The sequence below is a fragment of the Triturus cristatus genome, chromosome 4_1 (genome assembly GCF_964204655.1).
Source record: "Triturus cristatus chromosome 4_1, aTriCri1.1, whole genome shotgun sequence".
Taxonomy (NCBI): Eukaryota; Metazoa; Chordata; class Amphibia; order Caudata; family Salamandridae; genus Triturus; species Triturus cristatus.
The window spans coordinates 656,018,196-656,037,518 of NC_140585.1; positions in this window are offsets into that span (position 1 = coordinate 656,018,196).

Below are 19,323 nucleotides of genomic sequence, written 5' to 3' on the forward strand. Positions count from 1 at the left end.
AAACTGTCCCTCTCAACTTTATCCCCACTGCTAAAACCTTAATGGGGTAGCGAGAGTTCTTACCTAAGCGAGTACGCTTCCATCTTATTCCGTCTTCGCGAGCGCCCGTTTTGACCCGGAAGTGATTCTATGGGAACCTTCCGGTCTATAAAAATGAAATCCACTCCCAAGGCTAGAGCGTCAACCTCCCGAGTATGTGGGTTTGTGTTACACCTATTTCCTGTTACAATATCATACACCTTCGACCAGCACAAGATTATATGGTATTAATAATCGAGATAAATTATATACGGGCGACAGGCACACTGCAAGTTGGGGGGGCTATCTGGGCTCATGCAGGGGTGCAGGGAGGGGGGAGTTTTGTTGGGGCGGTTGGGTTGGGGTGGGGTGTTGTTCGTTTACACCACAAGGCAAAAGTATCGGTGTGCTATTTCTAAAGTGCTCTCTGGGGGACGAGTGATTGCTTTCGTATATGATGGGGGGTAGGGGACTGAGTCTTTTGTCCTGGAATGTTAATGGACTGGGGGACAGGATAAAACGAGGTGTGGTCCTGCAGTTCCTGAAACGAATTTCACCCGATATAGTTTTTCTGCAGGAGACACACCTCATTGGCAACTCCTTTTGTGCTATGAATCGACGGGGCTACCGCCTTGTGGCCCATTCGGGCTTCACGTCTGGTTCAAGGGGTGTGGGCATCATGGCCAAGAACTCGCTCCCGTTGGAAATTGATGAGGTGCTCCATGATGACAGGGGACGTTACACGGTTCTGGTGGGTAGAATGGAGGGCAGAGTGGTCGTTTTTGTGTCTGTCTATGTCCCGCCAGGGTTGCAGACGACCACCTTTGCGGATCTGGGACGCCTCCTCCTTGGCCTTCCGGAGGGGATTCTAGTGGTTGGGGGGGATTTTAACGCTGTGGTTTCCGGAACAGAGGATCGTCACCCCCCTAGGGATCTCCCCCGTGCCCAAGCGTGGTTGTCTGGCCTCTTGGATACCTTGGGGCTGGTGGATTGTTGGCGTTTGAAACATCCCACGCAGCTACAGTACACCTTTCATTCTGGGGCCCATGGTAGTCTCTCAAGGCTAGATTATGTCCTGGTGCCGGCGGCGCATGCGGGGAGGATAGGGGAGGTGCGCCATTTGGCGCGGGGTATTTCAGACCACTCCCCGCTCTTGTTGCACTTTGATATTCTCCCGAGGGGAGAGGGTAGGGTGGTCCCGATTAATCCTTGGTACCTGCGTGACCCCACCATTCGCGCAGAGTTGGTTAAATCCCTTAAGCGATACTTTGACGATAATGTGGGGTCTGTGTCATCGGCGGTCTCTCTGTGGGAGGCGTTCAAGACGGTACTCCGGGGGGAGGCCCTGTCCCTTATTTCCCATTCCCGGCGGCGCGAGCGGGAGGAGGTGACCCGTATTGAAACTGAGATAACCGAGTTGGAGGGTGATCTAGAATGTGGGGTGACGGATGACAAATTACATGTTCTCCGACTCAAGCAAGCGGCCTATAAGGCCCTCGTCACGGAGGCGGCCAGGGGCCTCAGTAGAGAGCAACAGGGGAGACTGTATGATGTGGGTGATAAGGCTGGTAAATTGATTGCGTGGCTGGACAAAAAGGAGAGAGCGAGTCGAGTTGTCCCAACGATTGAGAAACAGGATAGTGTGTGTGTCACTGAACCGGAAGAAATTGTTGACTGCTTTGCAGAATATTTCCGTGGGGTGTATTCCCCGGTGTCCTCCCGCTCGGAAGAGGATTCCCATGCCCTGCTCAGAGATATCGCGCTGCCTTCCCTTTCGGAGGAGGACAGAGTGTCGTTGGACGCCGCCCCAACATCTGAGGAAATTGCCCTCGCCATACGTTCGGTCGCTTCCGGCAAGGCCATGGGTCCTAATGGTCTTCCCATCGAGTTGTACAAGCTGCGACCGGATACGCTGGCGCCGCATCTCCGTGCTATGTTCCTCGCGGCCCACTCGGCGGGTTCCCTCCCGCTAGACCAGCGTCTGGCTACTATTGTGGTTATTCATAAGGAGGGGAGGCCGCGGGACCGGGTCACATCCTATCGGCCTATCTCGCTGTTGAATGCGGAGCCCAAAATTCTCGCCAAGGTGTTGGCTACTCGGCTGGTTGGCGTGGTGTGCGACTTGATTCACCAGGATCAGTCCGGCTTTATCCCTCATCGCAACACTGCGCTTAACCTGCGGCGCTTGCATGGGGTGCTCGCACGTGTCCCGTTCATACGGGAGCCGGCCATTTTGGCGTCCTTGGACGCCACTATGGCGTTTGACACACTTGAGTGGCCATATATTTGGGCGACACTCGCGAAGTTTGGGTTTGGCCCAGGATTCATCGGTTGGGTAAAATTGTACTCGGGACCGCTGGCACAGGTGGTTGTGAACGGTAGAGTGTCGGCTCCGTTCGAGCTGGGCAGGGGCACGCGGCAGGGCTGCCCGTTATCACCGCTCCTTTTCGCGCTTGCCTTGGAGCCCCTGGCGGAGTGGCTGCGGTGGCATCCTTCTATCCGTGGTCTCCGTTGGACCCCTGAGTATGAGGACCGCGTATCTCTATACGCTGATGATATTCTTCTGTACCTGGCTTCCCCACGTAAATCACTGATAGTACTGGTTGATGTATTGCGCTCATTTGGCCTCAACTCCGGCCTTGTCATCAACTGGGCTAAATCGTGTGTGTATGTTCTCTCTGGGGAGGATCCTATCCTTCCGCGGGGTTGTCCTATCCAGATCGCCCCGCGGGGCTTTAGGTACCTGGGTGTCTTCATTACCCTGGATGCGGAGGCCCGATATAGTCAGAATTTGCTTCCCCCCCTCCAGCGCCTGAAGGAGGACGTCGCGCGTTGGAGGCGCTTGACGCTCTCGCCGCTCGGCCGGGCGGCATTGTTTAAGATGATGTCGCTGCCACGTTTCCTGTACGCTTTACAGAACACAATGGACGTCGTCCCGGCGCGCTACTTTCGCGAGGTGGAGAGTCTGCAGCGCCGACTGTTTTGGGAGGGTAGACCGCGTATCGCCCTGGCGAAGCTGACGCTCCCGTGGTACGACGGGGGGGTCGCCTTCCTGGATATCAAGCGATATTATTGGGCCTCCCAGCTGGCTGCGATCAATCACGGCCTGTACGGGCCCGCTCTAAACCCTGCCTTTGAAATGGATAAGATGTCACTGCCGGGTGGTGATTATAATCGGGCGCTTTACTCTAGCTCGCTCAACGCACGTCTGACGGGCCCCACGCGGGTCATGGTACGAGTGTGGCACGCGGCTAACGTGGCGATGGGGTGGAGGGACCGCTTGACCCGGGCGACGCCACTATACGCATCTGAGCGGCTGGGCTCCCTGTGGACCTCGAAGGGCTTTGAGAAGTGGGACATGATAGGCATCAGCAGGGTGGGCGATCTCTGGACGAGGGGGGGATTCAAGACGTTCGATGTGCTGCAGACAGAATTCCAGCTGCAGGACAGGGAGTATTTTCAATATCTGCAGATTCGTCATGCGTTGTGCTCCGTCTTTCCGGACGTCGCCTCCATCCCGGAGTACTCCCCGCTGGAAGATAGAGTGCTGGATGGGCATGTACCGGACGGCACGATTTCATTAATTTATAAAAAACTTATCAATGACCGTTCGGGACTGCTGACTAGCCTTCGTGAGGCATGGGTTGCCGATGGACTGGAGCTGGATGACGAGGACTGGGTGTCTGCGGTGGCCTCCCCGAAAGAGGTGGCCATATCGGCCCGCCTTCGCTTCGTCCAGCTCAAGATACTCCATAGGGTCTATGTTACGGGGCCGAGGCTGATGCGTATGGGCTATGCTGTGGACGGGTTGTGTAAGCGTGGGTGTGGCTCTTTGGGGACCTTTCTCCATATTTTGTGGGAATGCCCGGATGTGGCGCGATTCTGGCGTGGTGTGCATGAGGTTTTGCGGGTAGTTACGCGTGTGCCGCTGCTGCCCGAGGCGAGGAGATGTCTTCTGAATGTGTGGGAGCCAACCGACTACTCGGTGCCGCAGACGTGGTGGGTGACTCTGGGATATATGGTGGCCAAACGTGACATTGCTCAACTGTGGGGTTCCCAGAGGTCGCCGACTGTCTCGGCGTGGAAGGATAACATGGATTGGTGCATGTTTCGGGAAAAGGTGGTGTATGTTGCGAGAGGTAAGCCTGGGACATGGGTGAAAGTATGGGGCCCCTGGAACGCCTACCGTGGGGGAATCTGTACCCCGCCGTTATTGCCCGATCCGTCACCGGCCCCGTCTCCTTAGCCAGTTTGTCTTCCCGGTTCTGGGCAATGAGTCTTCTTAGTCCCCGTCCTGACCTTTCCCCCCCTCGATACTCCTATGGACTAGTGGGGTCCCCCTCCTCGGGGAGCACATGCTGCTGTTTCCGATTGTGGGTTGCCTTGTGGATTTGTTTTTTGTTGTTATTTATATTAAAAAGAAACCGTTATGTGGGGTCCGGATGGTGTGGCTGCCAACGCTTCTTCCAACTCCTGTGACTTTCCCTCTGCCGCAGCATGCGTGCTATTGTCTGTATCACATGCTCCTTCTGCTTGCTAGCGGCCGGCCTGAAGGTTGTAGGCCCATCTTTGTATATTTTTTGGATTCTGTAATAAACGGTTTAAAAAAATAAATAAATAAATAATCGAGATAAAAATCAATCATTATTTATTATTCACGCACTAGTAACTATACTTAAAATTATTATGAACTAGTGCGTCTACGTCACGTTAACCTACTAAGAATGCGAGTTGCCTCACACCTACTTCCTATTACATTCACAAAGAAATTCAACCAACCAAAATTCATATGATGTTATTATTAAGGATAGAATCTACTCATTATCTATTATTCACACATTTATGATCATAATTAATATTACTATGATCCTGTGAACACCACCTTAGAAAATTTCAATCAGAAAACCCATTGTTCCAATAATTAGAATTCTCTGTTACTATTTGATTATATCTTATTGTATTTGAGCAAAAATGAAAGGAATTGAGAAAATATAAACAATCTCCCATTTCATATAATCATGAATGTCTCCAGTGGACTATACGGGGGATTCTTAATATGCAAATTAAAATTTGCATTATGTATACAACTTTGGTTCGAATTATAGTAGCGAGGAGGTGACTACGTTTATCCACACTTCTGTATGTATGTTAATATAGCATGGTACATGCGTCTAGAAATATAATGCACATATATAAGGCAGTATATACAATGAGGTCAATAATGTCAATTTGTGTAGAACATTACATAGATCTGTTGTTATAATCTGTGACATCATATGAATACATCAAATATAATTATTCCTCATATTATCAATTAATCTTTACATTTTTTTAATCAAAATGTATTTGTAATTACTACCCATTTTAGTTAATCTAACTTTGGAGACTAAATCCTCAGTTCTCTCAGGTCTCAGTCTTATTCATTCTTTCATTATTTTAGTCTCTCAGAAAATACTCCATCTCCTGGTCAGAAATGAGACCCCTGATAACCATTCTAAGACGCATGATCCAAAGTGCCTCAGTACGTCTCAGTTTTAATTCTCTGTTACCGCCCCTGGGATTTTGTGTCACCTGATCAATACCAAAGAAAGAAAATTGTTTATAAGGTCCCTGTGCTCTACAGGTTGCTGCATGTATAGCCATAGGGTATCTCTCATCCCCTTGTTTCAAGGCCCGCGCATGTTCACTTATTCTTTCTTTTAAAGTTCTGATTGTACTTTCTACGTACATTCTGCCACACTTGCATTCAATCACATATATCACAAATTTAGAATTACAATTCATGTTATATCGTATGGTGTAATTACGTCCGTCATGTCCAGTAAAGTTCTTTTTATTATTTGCTGCCCACCTACACACTCCGCAACACCCACATTTGTGAAAACCTATCGATTGTTGTGTGAGCCAATCCTTTTTAGGTCTCGGGACCATCCGGTCTGCCGAAGGCAGAACCGGAAGTCGAGAGATTTAATGACTTGGAGAAGAGGGGCTTGAACCCGCCCCTCTTCTCCCCTGTTCTCCATTGGCTGGCCTCTTGAATGCTGGCCAGCCATTGGAGAAGAGGTCCCGTCACTCCGATCAGCCCCCGTCCTTTTCGGATCGGGGGGCGTGTTTTTTAAAGAAAGTCTCATTCTCTCCTCCAGCCAATGGCTGGAGGAGATAACAGCAAAACACGCCCCTGAATCCGAAAAGGATGCTGCGTTTCTCCGAGGCATTTCTGCTCTGCCTCGGAGAAAGGCGGTGGTGTCTTCCGGTGCCCTCGGCTTGTTTAATTCGGTATTTCTCTTAGCTGTTTAAAGGCTTGCATACGAATTTGATACAAGTCATGGTAAGCGAGGCCCGCACTGTTTGCTCCTGTTAGTGAGATTAATTGAGGGCTCGTCCTCTTGAGAAAGCAACAATTAGAAATCGGGCTCGTGCATGAATCGTAGTAACGATATTAACCCAGACTGGCTGAATGGCTGAATACACATGCAGAGCGAAGGGGTGAGATCTGTGGGGACTAGAGGACGAGGTATACCAGGGGTTTCACTATTCTTGCCTGTTTACTTGAAAAAATGTGACGTCCGTAACCACTGTTGAAAGCAGGGATTCCATTCTATGGGAAGGCGGTCTGATCTCCAGAAAGCATCCAGTGCGGTTGGGTGAACGCGATACGCACCCTCGCCGCCAGGCCCATCTCGTGGAGGGCTGGTTGGTGGATACATCTGTTTCAGGGAGGATAGAATTAAATTCCTGCGGATCCTGGTCTCCTTAAAAGCCGGGGATATTGCTGCCGGGGTGAGATACAAACTCGCTTTCTGGGCTGCCTGGGGCAGTTGGGGACTTTGTTTAAAATACTTTTATTTAGGGCAGAATGCTGACGGTTTTGTGCCACATGATGGCACAGTGCCAGGAAGTGCTAATTCGGCACTAGCGAGCCCCTCTTCCACAGTCCGGTCAGCCCGCGGCTGCGCTGAAGCAGCGAGGTTGGGAGGGGGTACCTCCATGGCAGAGCGTCTGCCCCCTGGATTCTAATTGTGTCTTTGAGTTGGCGGGATATGTCGGGCCGCCGAGAGGTGCCCTCTCTCTCCCAGAGCGAACCTCACATGGTAGACGTGGGACTGCTTCCGCGCTGTTGACATGCAACTGCTGCCACGGGACTCACATTTGTGCGTGTCTTACTTGTGCTTCCAGTGCAAACCCTTTGTATGTAATCGCATATGAGAGATACTCGGCCTAAAAGCACAATGCAGACACATGCAGGCATTGCAATGCAAATCAATGCGCACGGTCACTACATTTCTGCTGTCTGCGCTCTAGCCCACCCTGCAAACATCTGTGTGTGGCGTGCACTAGTGAATCTTTTAACCTCTTTTTATAATTTTTTTTCCATTAAAAATTATTAAATTATGTATTACATGCAACCTGCAACGACGGTTGATACTCCTACAGACCTGACTAGCCAAGAGCATTAGTTCATGGCAGGCGCGCAACACCCATTGGACTCACAGGGCTTCAGCCCCCCCCCCCCCCGTCGTGTGTGGCAGCCCGGGATAAGACCGCTTCCCGGGCAGACACAAAGCCGCGCCCGAGCACTTCACAGGTCTTTAAAAGACCATTTACATGTTAATGAGGCTTCGCTGTTGTTTCACCCCTTCTAAGAGCCCCTGCAGCTCCACTCTGCCTAGATTCAGCCCCCCCACCCCCGAAATCAGCGCCACTCTGCTGACTGTTTAAAGATTCAGCCCCCCCCCCGAAATTTTTGCTTAGCCCCCCCCCCCCCCCGAAATTTGGCTCTAGTTGCGCCTCTGGTTCATGGAGACGTTATAATACACATACCACGGGTATAACACTCCTTGAATAGCAGCGCTCCACTTCTGTAGCAATCCAGGCGCCCCTGCTTCTTTGTAAGATTTATGGAAGTAGTAAAACATTTTTACACAGTTCGGAAGCTCAGGTTGAACAATAAAAGTGAAGCTGATAGAACAGTTATCTTTAGGCTTGAAGGAAATGTTCTCTTTAATATTACATTTTCTCATCACCCTGCCAGCCCCCCGTGCAGATAGTAACTGTTCTCATGTGCATCGCCTCGGGGCTGATTATTTTTCAATATGTTCTGTCGTCTGAAATCTGCTGCAGTCTTTACAGTTTTTCAATCTCAGGTCTTCTCCATCAACAGACCAGTTCATTTTGTTGTCTAAAGACACTTTGTATACACAGCGCCTTTATAGGGTTAGAGAAGTAGACTTAAAACGTTTTAATGCCACGCCCCCTAGTGGGAAAAAAAACAGTGGCACCCCCTCAACATTTTCGCAATTATTCTATTTAACTAGCAATGTTTAAACAATGTAGTTAAGTTATGTTACCGTTTTAAAAATGCAATCAAATACATGATTGCCAAACCTAGTATTCTGGTGAAGCGGGCCTTACTAGCGTGTAAACGTATCCACCGTGTGATTATTGGGGGTGGGGGTTTTGAAGAATTTTTGGAATCTCTTTCCTTTGACACCTTCTTCCAGCCAGGATATAAATGACAAAAGATGTTAGCGAGATGGCCCATTGCCATTGCAGCGCGACTTACTGCTGCTCATCCCCCCCCCCGTGAAAACAATGCACTGTTATCAGCATTATTCTTTTTTTGACTAGAGCTTGGTGTCCCCCCCACACCCTCCCCCCCGCCGGATCACTTGAGGCTCTTCTTGGGGGCCTGACCCACCCCCCCCTTGTTTGAAGACCACTGGGTTAGAGAGTGCATTGGGGTTCGGATCTCGGTATCAGCCGCTGCATTATCCTGATATGTCTGTGGGTGGTAGTGGCAGGTCCTCATTGTTCTTAGTTGTGTAAGGTAATACATTGGTAGCACGTAGTCATTGCACCATAGTCTTTGTGTGTGCTAAGAATTTTTGGACTTCAGTCAGTGCTTTACTTTTGAACTCATTTGGTACTTCAGATACATTCTATGTGGTCGCTTCATATCCATGATAGTACCTCAGTTGTGTTTAGTTGTATTCAGACTGTCACAGTCACTGTTTTTGAGCATGCATCAGCAATCGCCACATGAAATGGAACTACACATTGTGTAGTTATATAAAATAAATATTTATCGAAACAGTTTGTTTACTTAACAAGTCTATACTTCGTTCAATGTAGTCCAGCTGACTAGGAACAATCCAAGAAGCGTCTTTGATCATCAGACAGAGTCTTAATTCAGTCTATTGCTCAGGTACAAATGCAGAAATTGGGTGGATATTTTGTCCCTCATCAGTACAAGGAAGGGTAGAGGTGTGACATTGCTAGTTCCAGGGGCCTAGTTATCAATAGTGCACCATTTGCAAGTCAAAACACACGGGCCCAGAGGACTGAGGGGCCCACTGCAGGTCAGTTATAGTATTTTTCTTTTTTTATCTTCCAAACTAGGGCACTGGAGGCCCATTTCCCTATTTTGCATTAGAGGATATGGCACCCTTGCTTCGCTACTGTTCGGCCTTGCCCCTAGGGCATAGACTCAGGGTTTCAGCTCTCAATGCCTTCCAATCTACCAGTTTTTTTCCCTACTTTTGAAATGCCTTAAGCAAATTATGATAGATTTTTTTTAAATGACAGATATTTCTGAGAGTTTTATTCCCTATGTGTTTTTTGGATTATCAACATTTTACAGTTTTTAAGAGTACCAGACATCCTGTCGTCTATATAGATATTAGATGTGTGACCCAACCTGGTCCTGGATCGGATGCAGCCTCTGCGAGCATTGGACATAGTGTTAACTCTGGGGCCCTCACTACCAAAGGTAACCTTAACTGAAGCCTCGCTTAGGCACAGTTTCATGTAGGAAACATCAAACGTGACCAAGCGGGTCTAATTATGGGAGATGTGATGGAAGGTGGAGCAGTTTTCATTCATTAGTGTGCCAAGGGTACAGATTCATAATAGAGTTAAACAATTCTGGACTGTATCAAATTTGCATTTTTCTGAAAGGTCACCCCCAGATTTGTTGCCTCTCTGTGCACTTTGACCGCTGCTAACTAGTTATATAGTGTCCTTGCATCCCAATTAAAACATGTGCTGTACATTGAAACTCTTTATTTTGCCTATGTAACTTACCTATAAGTCCATTGTAAATGGTACCTAAAGTGTATCTGTGGCATGGAAAGTTCAACGTCATACTTGGGCTGCAGTGTATTTTCACACCACCCACATAAGTGACTTAAAATATTTCTGCCAGCAGTGCCACTGTTCGCTGCCTATGCTGCAGTTTAAATGCACTGCAGTAGACTCAGAGTGATAAAGATACTTGTCATTTCCAAGGTAGAAAACTATTACTATATAGTTTCTCAGGTCAAAAAAATAGCTTTCAGCCCCAGTAATGTGTTTGATAAATCAGGGTGGACAATGAGGACTTATTTAGGGTGGCAATGATTCCAGGTTGTGTCTGCGAGGACGGAGGGCATGGAGGAGGGAGTGGCTCTCATGTTAATGGGAGGCATGCATGGAATTGTTTTGGCCACCTTGAGGCTGTTACTTAAAGAACTAAATGCAGGTAAAAACCATTTATACCTAAATGCACTGCAGTGACACATGACAAACTGCCTTTGCTATGTTGAAAAAAGCTATTTTTATATATAACCATAAATCACCCGTAAAGTGTGCCTAGTTAGCCCATAGATCAGGGTGCTAATATATAATAAAATTAGGGTACACCACCTATTGGGGTTAGTGTGCCCTCACAGTTAAATAAAAGTCAAGTGCTGTTTAAGTCAGTAGGCTGAACTTCACTTTTCTCGTATAGGTATGAGTCGGATCAAACTCTTTATTTCCCATCTTCACTGAGGAACGGGCAAAACAGTAGTTTTCTGATTATTTTTACAATCTGACTTAATGATGAAATCAAATTTTAGATAACTTAAGCAGAAAATTACCTTTATAAAAAAATTACTTAAGGCTGCCTGAGCCAGAATTGACTTAAAACCAGTCCTGCCACCTTCAGTGCTGAATACAAATCCTTGGCTGGGAGACTTAACCACCCTGACTCACAGAGCATTGGCTTGCTCTTGGGCCAAAGACAGGCCAGTGGGTGTTAAATGCGGATGCTGCGCTTTGACATGCCTATCACTCTCCTGTACCGGTTACTAAGAGGAATCGCATCTGGTCCAAACTTAATATTGAGGAGTTAAAGGATGCTCCTGAAATCTCATACGTAAGTCTATCATAATCATCACAGTACAAAGAACCACGCGTCTACACAGCACGCAGTGCTTCCATAGGGAAAAGCATACCTGTCATCTGAATGTCAACATGTGTATTCTGGGGAAAAATAGCATTAACTCCAGTAACAGTCCCAGTCGGCTAAGAATAAGGGCTGATTATAAAGGGCCCATCCAGCAGTGAATCCTGCACTACACACATAAATCGCCACGCGTACGAGGACCTGCTCAAGAACTTGCTTTGTGAATTGTAAATAACAAAGCCGTTTCTTTAAATGTTTTAATAACAAAAACATAAACAAAAATAATGTCATGAGCAATGCCAATAGCTCTAACTTTACCAATGCCGAGACCATTGCATTGTAAATGCTTGTTTAGTTTGTTTTGTGGAAAACTAGGGCTAAGAATAGTTTTCAAGGTCCTGCCCCTTCTGTAAGTGACTTGAGACCTATTTGTTGTGTAATCCCTCAGGGTTTCATCCGCCCTCAGTACATTCCAGTGTTTATTCAAAATTTTAATTAAAGTTTTCGTCAAACCATTAAAATTTGTGATAAGTCTTACTGGTTGTGCTATGCTGCTGTTTCTCTTTTTATCCTTGAGAGTGTCAGTCCTGGCAATTCTCCTTATTCTGTGCTCAGCTTTATTAATTATCCCGGGATCATAACCCCGCTTTACTGAACCTGTCTTTCATTTCATTCAGGCATGAAGTGAATTCTAAATTTTTTGATATATGTGATCGAATGCAAGTGCGGCAGAATGTACGTAGGAAGTACAATCAGAACTTTAAAAGAAAGAATAAGTGAAAATGCGCGGGCCTTGAAACAAGGGGATGAGAGATACCCTATGGCTATACATGCAGCAACCTGTACAGCATCGGGACCTTATAAACAATTTTCTTTCTTTGGTATTGATCAGGTGACACAAAATCCCAGGGGCAGTAACAAAGAATTAAAACTGAGACAAACTGAGGCACTTTGGATCATGCGTCTTAGAACGGTTGAAAGGGGTCTTAATTCTGACCAGGAGATGGAGTATTTTCTGGGAGACTAAAATAATGAAAGAATGAATAAGACTGAGAACTGGGAGAACTGAGGATTTAGTCTCCTAAGTGAGATTAACTAAAATGGGTAGTAATTACAAATACATTTTGATTAAAAAAATGTAAAGATTAATTGATAATATGAGGAATAATTATATTTGATGTATTCATATGATGTCACAGATTATAACGACAGATCTATGTAATGTTCTACACAAATTGACATTATTGACCTCATTGTATATACTGCCTTATATATGTGCATTATATTTCTAGACGTATATACCATGCTATATTAACATACATACAGAAGTGTGGATAAACTTAGTCACCTCCTCGCTACTATAATTCGAACCAAAGTTGTATACATAATGCAAATTTTAATTTGCATATTAAGAATCCCCTGCATAGTCCACTGGAGACATTCATGATTATTTGAAATGAGAGATTGTTTATATTTTCTCAATTCCTTTTATTTTTGCTCAAATATAATAAGATATAATCTAATAGTAACAGAGAATTCTAATTTTTGGAACAATGGGTTGTCAGATTGAAATGTTCTAAGGTGGTGTTCACAGGCTCATAGTAATATTAATTATGATCATAAATGTGTGAATAACAGATAATGAGTGGATTCTATCCTTAAGAATAACATCATCTGAATTTTGGTTGGTCGAATTTCTTTGAAAATGTAATAGGAAGTAGGTGTGACGCAACTCGCATACTTAGTAGGTTAACGTGACGTAGACGCACTAGTTCATAATAATTTTAAGTATAGGTACTAGTGCGTGAATAATAAATAATAATTGAGTTTTTATCCCGAATATTAATACCATATAATTTTGGGCTGGTCGAAGGTGTATGATATTGTAACAGGAAATAGGTGTAACACAAACCCACATACTCGGTAGGTTGACGCTCTAGCCTTGGGAGTGGATTTCATTTTTATAGACCGGAAGGTTCCTATAGAATCACTTCCGGGTCAAAACGGGCGCTCCCGAAGACGGAATAAGATGGACGCATGCTCGCTTAGGTAAGAACTCTCGCTACCCCATTAAGGTTTTAGCAGTGGGGATAAAGTTAAGAGGGACAGATTTATGCCCGGTTATACGATTAAATCGAATTTTTTCATTGTCAGAAATCAACAGTTGCGGTACTTAATGAATAAGGATACTAACTATTGAGAGGAGTCCATAGAAGAGGAAGCATTTGTCTCGACACTGAGAATACTAAGTAGAGGTAAGAATTTGCCTCTCATTAAAATTAGTTCTTGCCTAAATTATAAATAGTAAATTCATTAAGACTGATATAGAGTGGAATGCTCTTTATTAATGCAGATTCAATCCAACAAGGCCTTTTACTTAGACGTGAGGAAGAGATAACTACACGATAGCCGGGACGGAAGTAGAACCGCCAGGGAGGTGAGTTATTTACTCACCTGACCGTTTTCTCTTTCTCTTTAATGAGAAAACAACTCCCAAGGTCTACTGTTTTGACACAAGAATTATCGTTTTATATTTCCTTTTGATAGAACGCACAAGATTCGTGTATTTTGCGGACAGGTAGTACATGGTTTCTTGGCTAAATTTATGTCACCCATGATATGCTATGGGATAAATATAAACATGAATGGTCCCCTAGATTGAGGCATAAGGGTGTGATTACACTAATGGACGTGCACCTTTTGGTTTTCCCACACTGATGGATGAGATGTTAAATAACAATCTGATATGTGAATATTAATGTAATTTAGATATTTAAATTATATGCGCGTAATATAATACGAAAGTGCATGTATTCTCAATCCCATCACCGCAATTACACTAAGAGGTGATAGACATCAATGCATAATGGATGATACCAGTTCAGCTGGTAATAGGGCGATTTGTTTCATGATTGGGAAGTCACAATATGTTCACTATTGGTTGATTTTTGTACTCATTATACCTCAAGCATTTGAGAGTATTATGGGAATGACTGATTCCTTCTATTTGATTGTTCCTTTATAGCCCTGAAGAAGTCAAGTGGGATTATTCCCCACGATGAAACACGCGTTGGCTGGGCAAAATCTATAAATTAAAGAAACAAAGAACAATATAAAACCACGATTGTATTCTTTTGTAGAGTTCAAGATATTTTGATTGTGAACATTATGTACTTATCTTTAACCCCTTCAGCGCTGCGCGGATTCCCCCGCGGTGCTGAAGGGTTCGAGCGCGGGCGGGGCCATGACGGAACGGTTCCGTCATGAGCACAGCTCAACCGATGCTCATGACGGAACCGTTCCGTCATGAGCATGGAAGGGGTTAAGTGTATACTAAATGTAATAGCATGTGCGTAGCCTAGTATACAGTTTATTAGTGTGATCTTTTGTGGGCCACCTGGAGGGTTTAGGGTGCTGTCCCTCATCTACGGCACTGCTTGAGAAAGAGGTATTATTTAATCACGCTTACCTAAGAGGCGCTGTGACCCCACAGCTTAAAAGCATCCCAACTGCACTTATTTATTTATTTAATTAACAACGCGTGCCGCTTTCACTTTAGTGCCCGCGCTACAGAACCTTTTGAAACGTATTCATTTGATTTCACTTTGGGTGAAAGCGCCCCATACGCGCTTTCACTTTAATGTTGGCCGCGCCCCTTTCTTTAGACGCTGCTCACTGTAACGTGAATAGGGGAGCCGCATCTAAAGAAAGGGGCACGGCCACCATTGAAATGGTCTCACATTTGCAAGAGTTTGAGCTATTGGCATTAAAAAGAACAATGCCTTTTATACATGTGTCACTTTTAAAAACACATAAATAAAAGGCATTCTCATTAACGATGCTAGTAGCTTAAACACTCGCAAATGCAAGACTTATTGCATTAAAGTTGGCTGGTAAAGAGCTGACTGTTTTTTGATGGATAGCTTTAGAGTAGTCGTACAACCATTGGCAATGTCAAAAGGTCAGGCTTTAGAGGAATGTTGTATGGTAATGTGAAGTATTACACATAAATAGCATGTGAATGGATATATATTTGCATGGAAGCAAAGAACTGTAAAATTATATTGGTGCAGGTTAAGAGACTAGGTTATAGCTGCACTGTCAAGCCAGAGCAAAAAATCCATGCAGGTTAATGACTGATCTCCACTCATCTGTGCTAACTGCTCTCCACTCATCTGTGCTGCTGCCAAAGACAACTACCATAAATTATCTAGTTATCTAAGACAGTTTTACAGCATTACAAGGCCATGTGTGTACCTCTGAAAGTCCAAGCTCAGCCAGCTGGATAAATAAACAAAAAAAGATCACAGCTCTGTGGAGGGCAAGGACATTTTTTGTGTAAGCACACAACTTCTGCCCACTCTAGTCAAATCAAATTTTCTTTCAGTTAGACAAGTAGCCATAACAGTACATTAAAAGCACATCATTGGCATGCTCACAACAGACTATTGCACAAGAATAAAATCATCAATGATTACATAGCATTATTTGGAGATCAGAGGATATATATAAAGGCCTCTTAAGACCACCAGCATAACTTATCAAGGCTAGGTCAGACCTTAATGAGTCATTCATTCACACCAGAAAAAGTGATGTCAAATAAAGTGCAATTGACAAATAATAAATGATTACACAAGTCCTAATTAACTTTTTCCAGTATTAATAAAAAAAAAATAGCTAAAATTCACAAAATCTACACAACATCAATTCAAAACAAGCATTGGCATAGACAATAGGTCTCGCCTTTGGGACCTTATAAGTGTTTAGCCAGAGCTATTGGCTTTTGTCTTTAAACTATGCTGTAGAGCATTGAGGCTACTGTGAAGCATGTTGAAAAGTTATAATAAAAAAGTGTTATAAGCATTTTTGTTACCTTATATTTAACCAAGAAGACATTATGTACAACTGAACGACCCCAGGAAAAAAAGAATTAACATTCAAAAATGTCTACTAGTTTTTTGTGCTTGCAATGCAGGCAACTTCTTTCTGCCTGTTCTAATGCTTGTTTGTTATAGGTTTTTTTTTATTATGGGGGATGGCGTAAACAACGGGAGGGTGGAGGTTGGAAAAATGGTACCTGAATTACAACATGAGCAGCAGAGGGAAACTAGGGGAGAATCAACAGAGGCCAGATTCCAAGAGCAGAGTGTGGTGGTGCTCAGTGATGCTGAGATAGTGGTGTGCTGGTGCAGACATGAAGCTCAGGTGATGCTGAATGATGCTGAGGTGGTGCTGAGTAATGTTGAGGTGGTTGTGTCCTGGTGGCGGAGGTGCTCAGGCGATGCTGAGTGATACAGAGGTGGTGCTAAGTGATGCTGCGGTGGTGCTGAGTGATGTTGAGTGATGTTGAAGTGGTGGTGCTGCACTGGTGCTCAGATGGTGCTGTGCTGATGCTGAGCTTGGGCTGTGCTGATGCTGAAGTAGTGCTGCTCTGGGGCTGACGTGGTGCTCCACTGGTGCTGAGGTGGGGCTGCGCTGGTGGTGGTGGTGCACTGATGTGAAGGTGGTGCTGCGAAGGTGGTGCTGTGCTGATGCTGAGATGGCGCTGTGCTGATGTTGAGGTGGTGCTGTGCTGGTGCTGAGGTGGGTCTGTACTGGTGCTAAGGTGGTGCTGCTCTCATGCTGAGTTGGTGCTGCAGTGGTGGTGGTACACTGATGAGGAGGTGGTGCTGTGCTGATGCTGAGATGGTGCTATGGTGGTGGTGCTGTGGTGGTGCTTAGGTGATGCTGAGTGATACTGAGGTGGTGCTGAGTCATGCTGTAGTGGTGCTGAGTCATGCTGAGGTGGTGGTGCTGCGCTGGTGCTCAGGTGGTGCTGAACTGGTGGTCAGTTGGTGCTGTGTGATGCTGAGTTGGTGCTGTGCTGCGGTGATGCTGTGCTGATGTTGAGGTGAAGTGATGCTGCAGTGGTGCTGAGTGATGTTGAGTGATGTTGAAGTGGTGGTGCTGCACTGGTGCTCAGATGGTGCTGTGCTGATGCTGAGGTTGCGCTGTGCTGATGCTGAAGTAGTGCTGCTCTGGGGCTGACGTGGTGCTCCACTGGTGCTGAGGTGGGGCTGCGCTGGTGGTGGTGGTGCACTGATGTGAAGGTGGTGCTGCGAAGGTGGTGCTGTGCTGATGCTGAGATGGCGCTGTGCTGATGTTGAGGTGGTGCTGTGCTGGTGCTGAGGTGGGTCTGTGCTGGTGCTAAGGTGGTGCTGCTCTCATGCTGAGTTGGTGCTGCAGTGGTGGTGGTACACTGATGAGGAGGTGGTGCTGTGCTGATGCTGAGATGGTGCTATGGTGGTGGTGCTGTGGTGGTGCTTAGGTGATGCTGAGTGATACTGAGGTGGTGCTGAGTCATGCTGTAGTGGTGCTGAGTCATGCTGAGGTGGTGGTGCTGCGCTGGTGCTCAGGTGGTGCTGCACTGGTGCTCAGATGGTGCTGTATGATGCTGAGATGGTGCTGTGCTGATGCTGAGGTTGTGCTGTGCTGCTGCTGAAGTGGTGCTGCACTGGGGCTGACGTGGTTCCCCACTGGTGCTGAGGTGGGGCTGCGCTGGTGGTGGTGGTGCACTGATGCGAAGGTGGTGCTGCGAAGGTGGTGCTGTGCTGATGCCGAGATGGTGCTGTGCTGATGTTGAGGTGGTGCTGTGCTGGTGCTGAGGTGGTGCAATGCTGGTGCTGAGGTGGTGCTGCTCTCATGCTGAGTTGGTGCTGCAGTGGTGGTGGTGCACTGATGAGGAGGTGGTGCTGTGCTGATGCTGAGATGGTGCTGTGGTAGTGGTGCTGTGGTGGTGCTTAGGTGATGCTGAGGTGGTGCCGAGTCATGCTGTAGTGGTGCTGAGTCATGCTGAGGTGGTGGTGCTGCGCTGGTGCTCAGGTGGTGCTGAGCTGGTGGTCAGTTGGTGCTGTGTGATGCTGAGTTGGTGCTGTACTGCGGTGATGCTGTGCTGATGTTGAAGTGATGCTGCGCTGGGGTTGTGTTGGTGCTGAGGTGGTGCTCTGCTAAGGTGGTTCTGCACTGCTGATGGTGCACTGATGCAGATTTAGTACTGATGCTGATATGGTGCTGTGCTGATGTTGAGGTGGTGCTGTGCTGGCGCTGAGATGGTGCTGAGTGATGCTGTGCTAGTGCTGAATGATGCAGTGGTGGTTCTGAGTGATGGTGTGGTGGTGGTGCTTAGGTGGAGCTGAGCTGGTGCTCCTGTGGTGCTGAGTGATGCTGAGTTGGTGCTGTGCTGAGGTGATGCTGCACTGCAGCTGAGTGGTGGTGGTGGTGCACCGATGAGGAGGTGGTGCTGTGCTGATGCTATGAGGGTGCTGCGCTGATGCTGAGGTGATCTTTGCTGTGCTGGTGCTGAGGTGCTGATGTTGTGCTGGTGCTGAGGTTGTGCATTAGCACAAATTTAGAGGGAAGAGCGATTTACATTTCCCTTTGCTACAGCTTCACATTTTTCACAAATACTTCTGAATTGGGGATAAAAGCACGTGCAAAAAATGTAATAATGTATACAGAAACAATAACTGCGCGGCGCATTAATCACCACTTCTTGCACTGGGATGTAGTTTGAGTGCAAAGTTTTGCCACAAATAGATCATAATTGCTAATTTAGGTAGGTAGATTTATGTTTACATAAAAATGTAAGGCAAGGCCTAAAATCATGTTTAGTAAGTTGGGTGTACTCATTCTATAGGACAGCTGAGTTCCTTCACCCAATCACAAAAGGCCCTTGACCCTATATTTGCATGCCTCAGATTGAATGCCCGTACATCTGAGCATTCCATTTTACATTATGAACATTTTTGTAGTGTTTAAATCAGTGTTTGAATAGGAAATTTAGAAATGCACAGAAGTAAGTGTCCGTACTCTTCCAATGAAAGTACTGAACCTCTACTGAGAAGTGCAGGTACTCTGCCTTTCAAAAAAAAAGAAGTAAAGTTATTCAGTGCCTGCTAACCATGAAACATATGCCACGATGCCACGATGTTAAAGTCATCAACGCCTCCTTCGACACCGCCACCTTCCCAGAGAGCTGGAAGCACGTCGAACTCAGCGCCCTACTGAAGAAACCATCAGCGGACCCCACCGACCTCAAAAACTACCGCCCCATCTCGCTC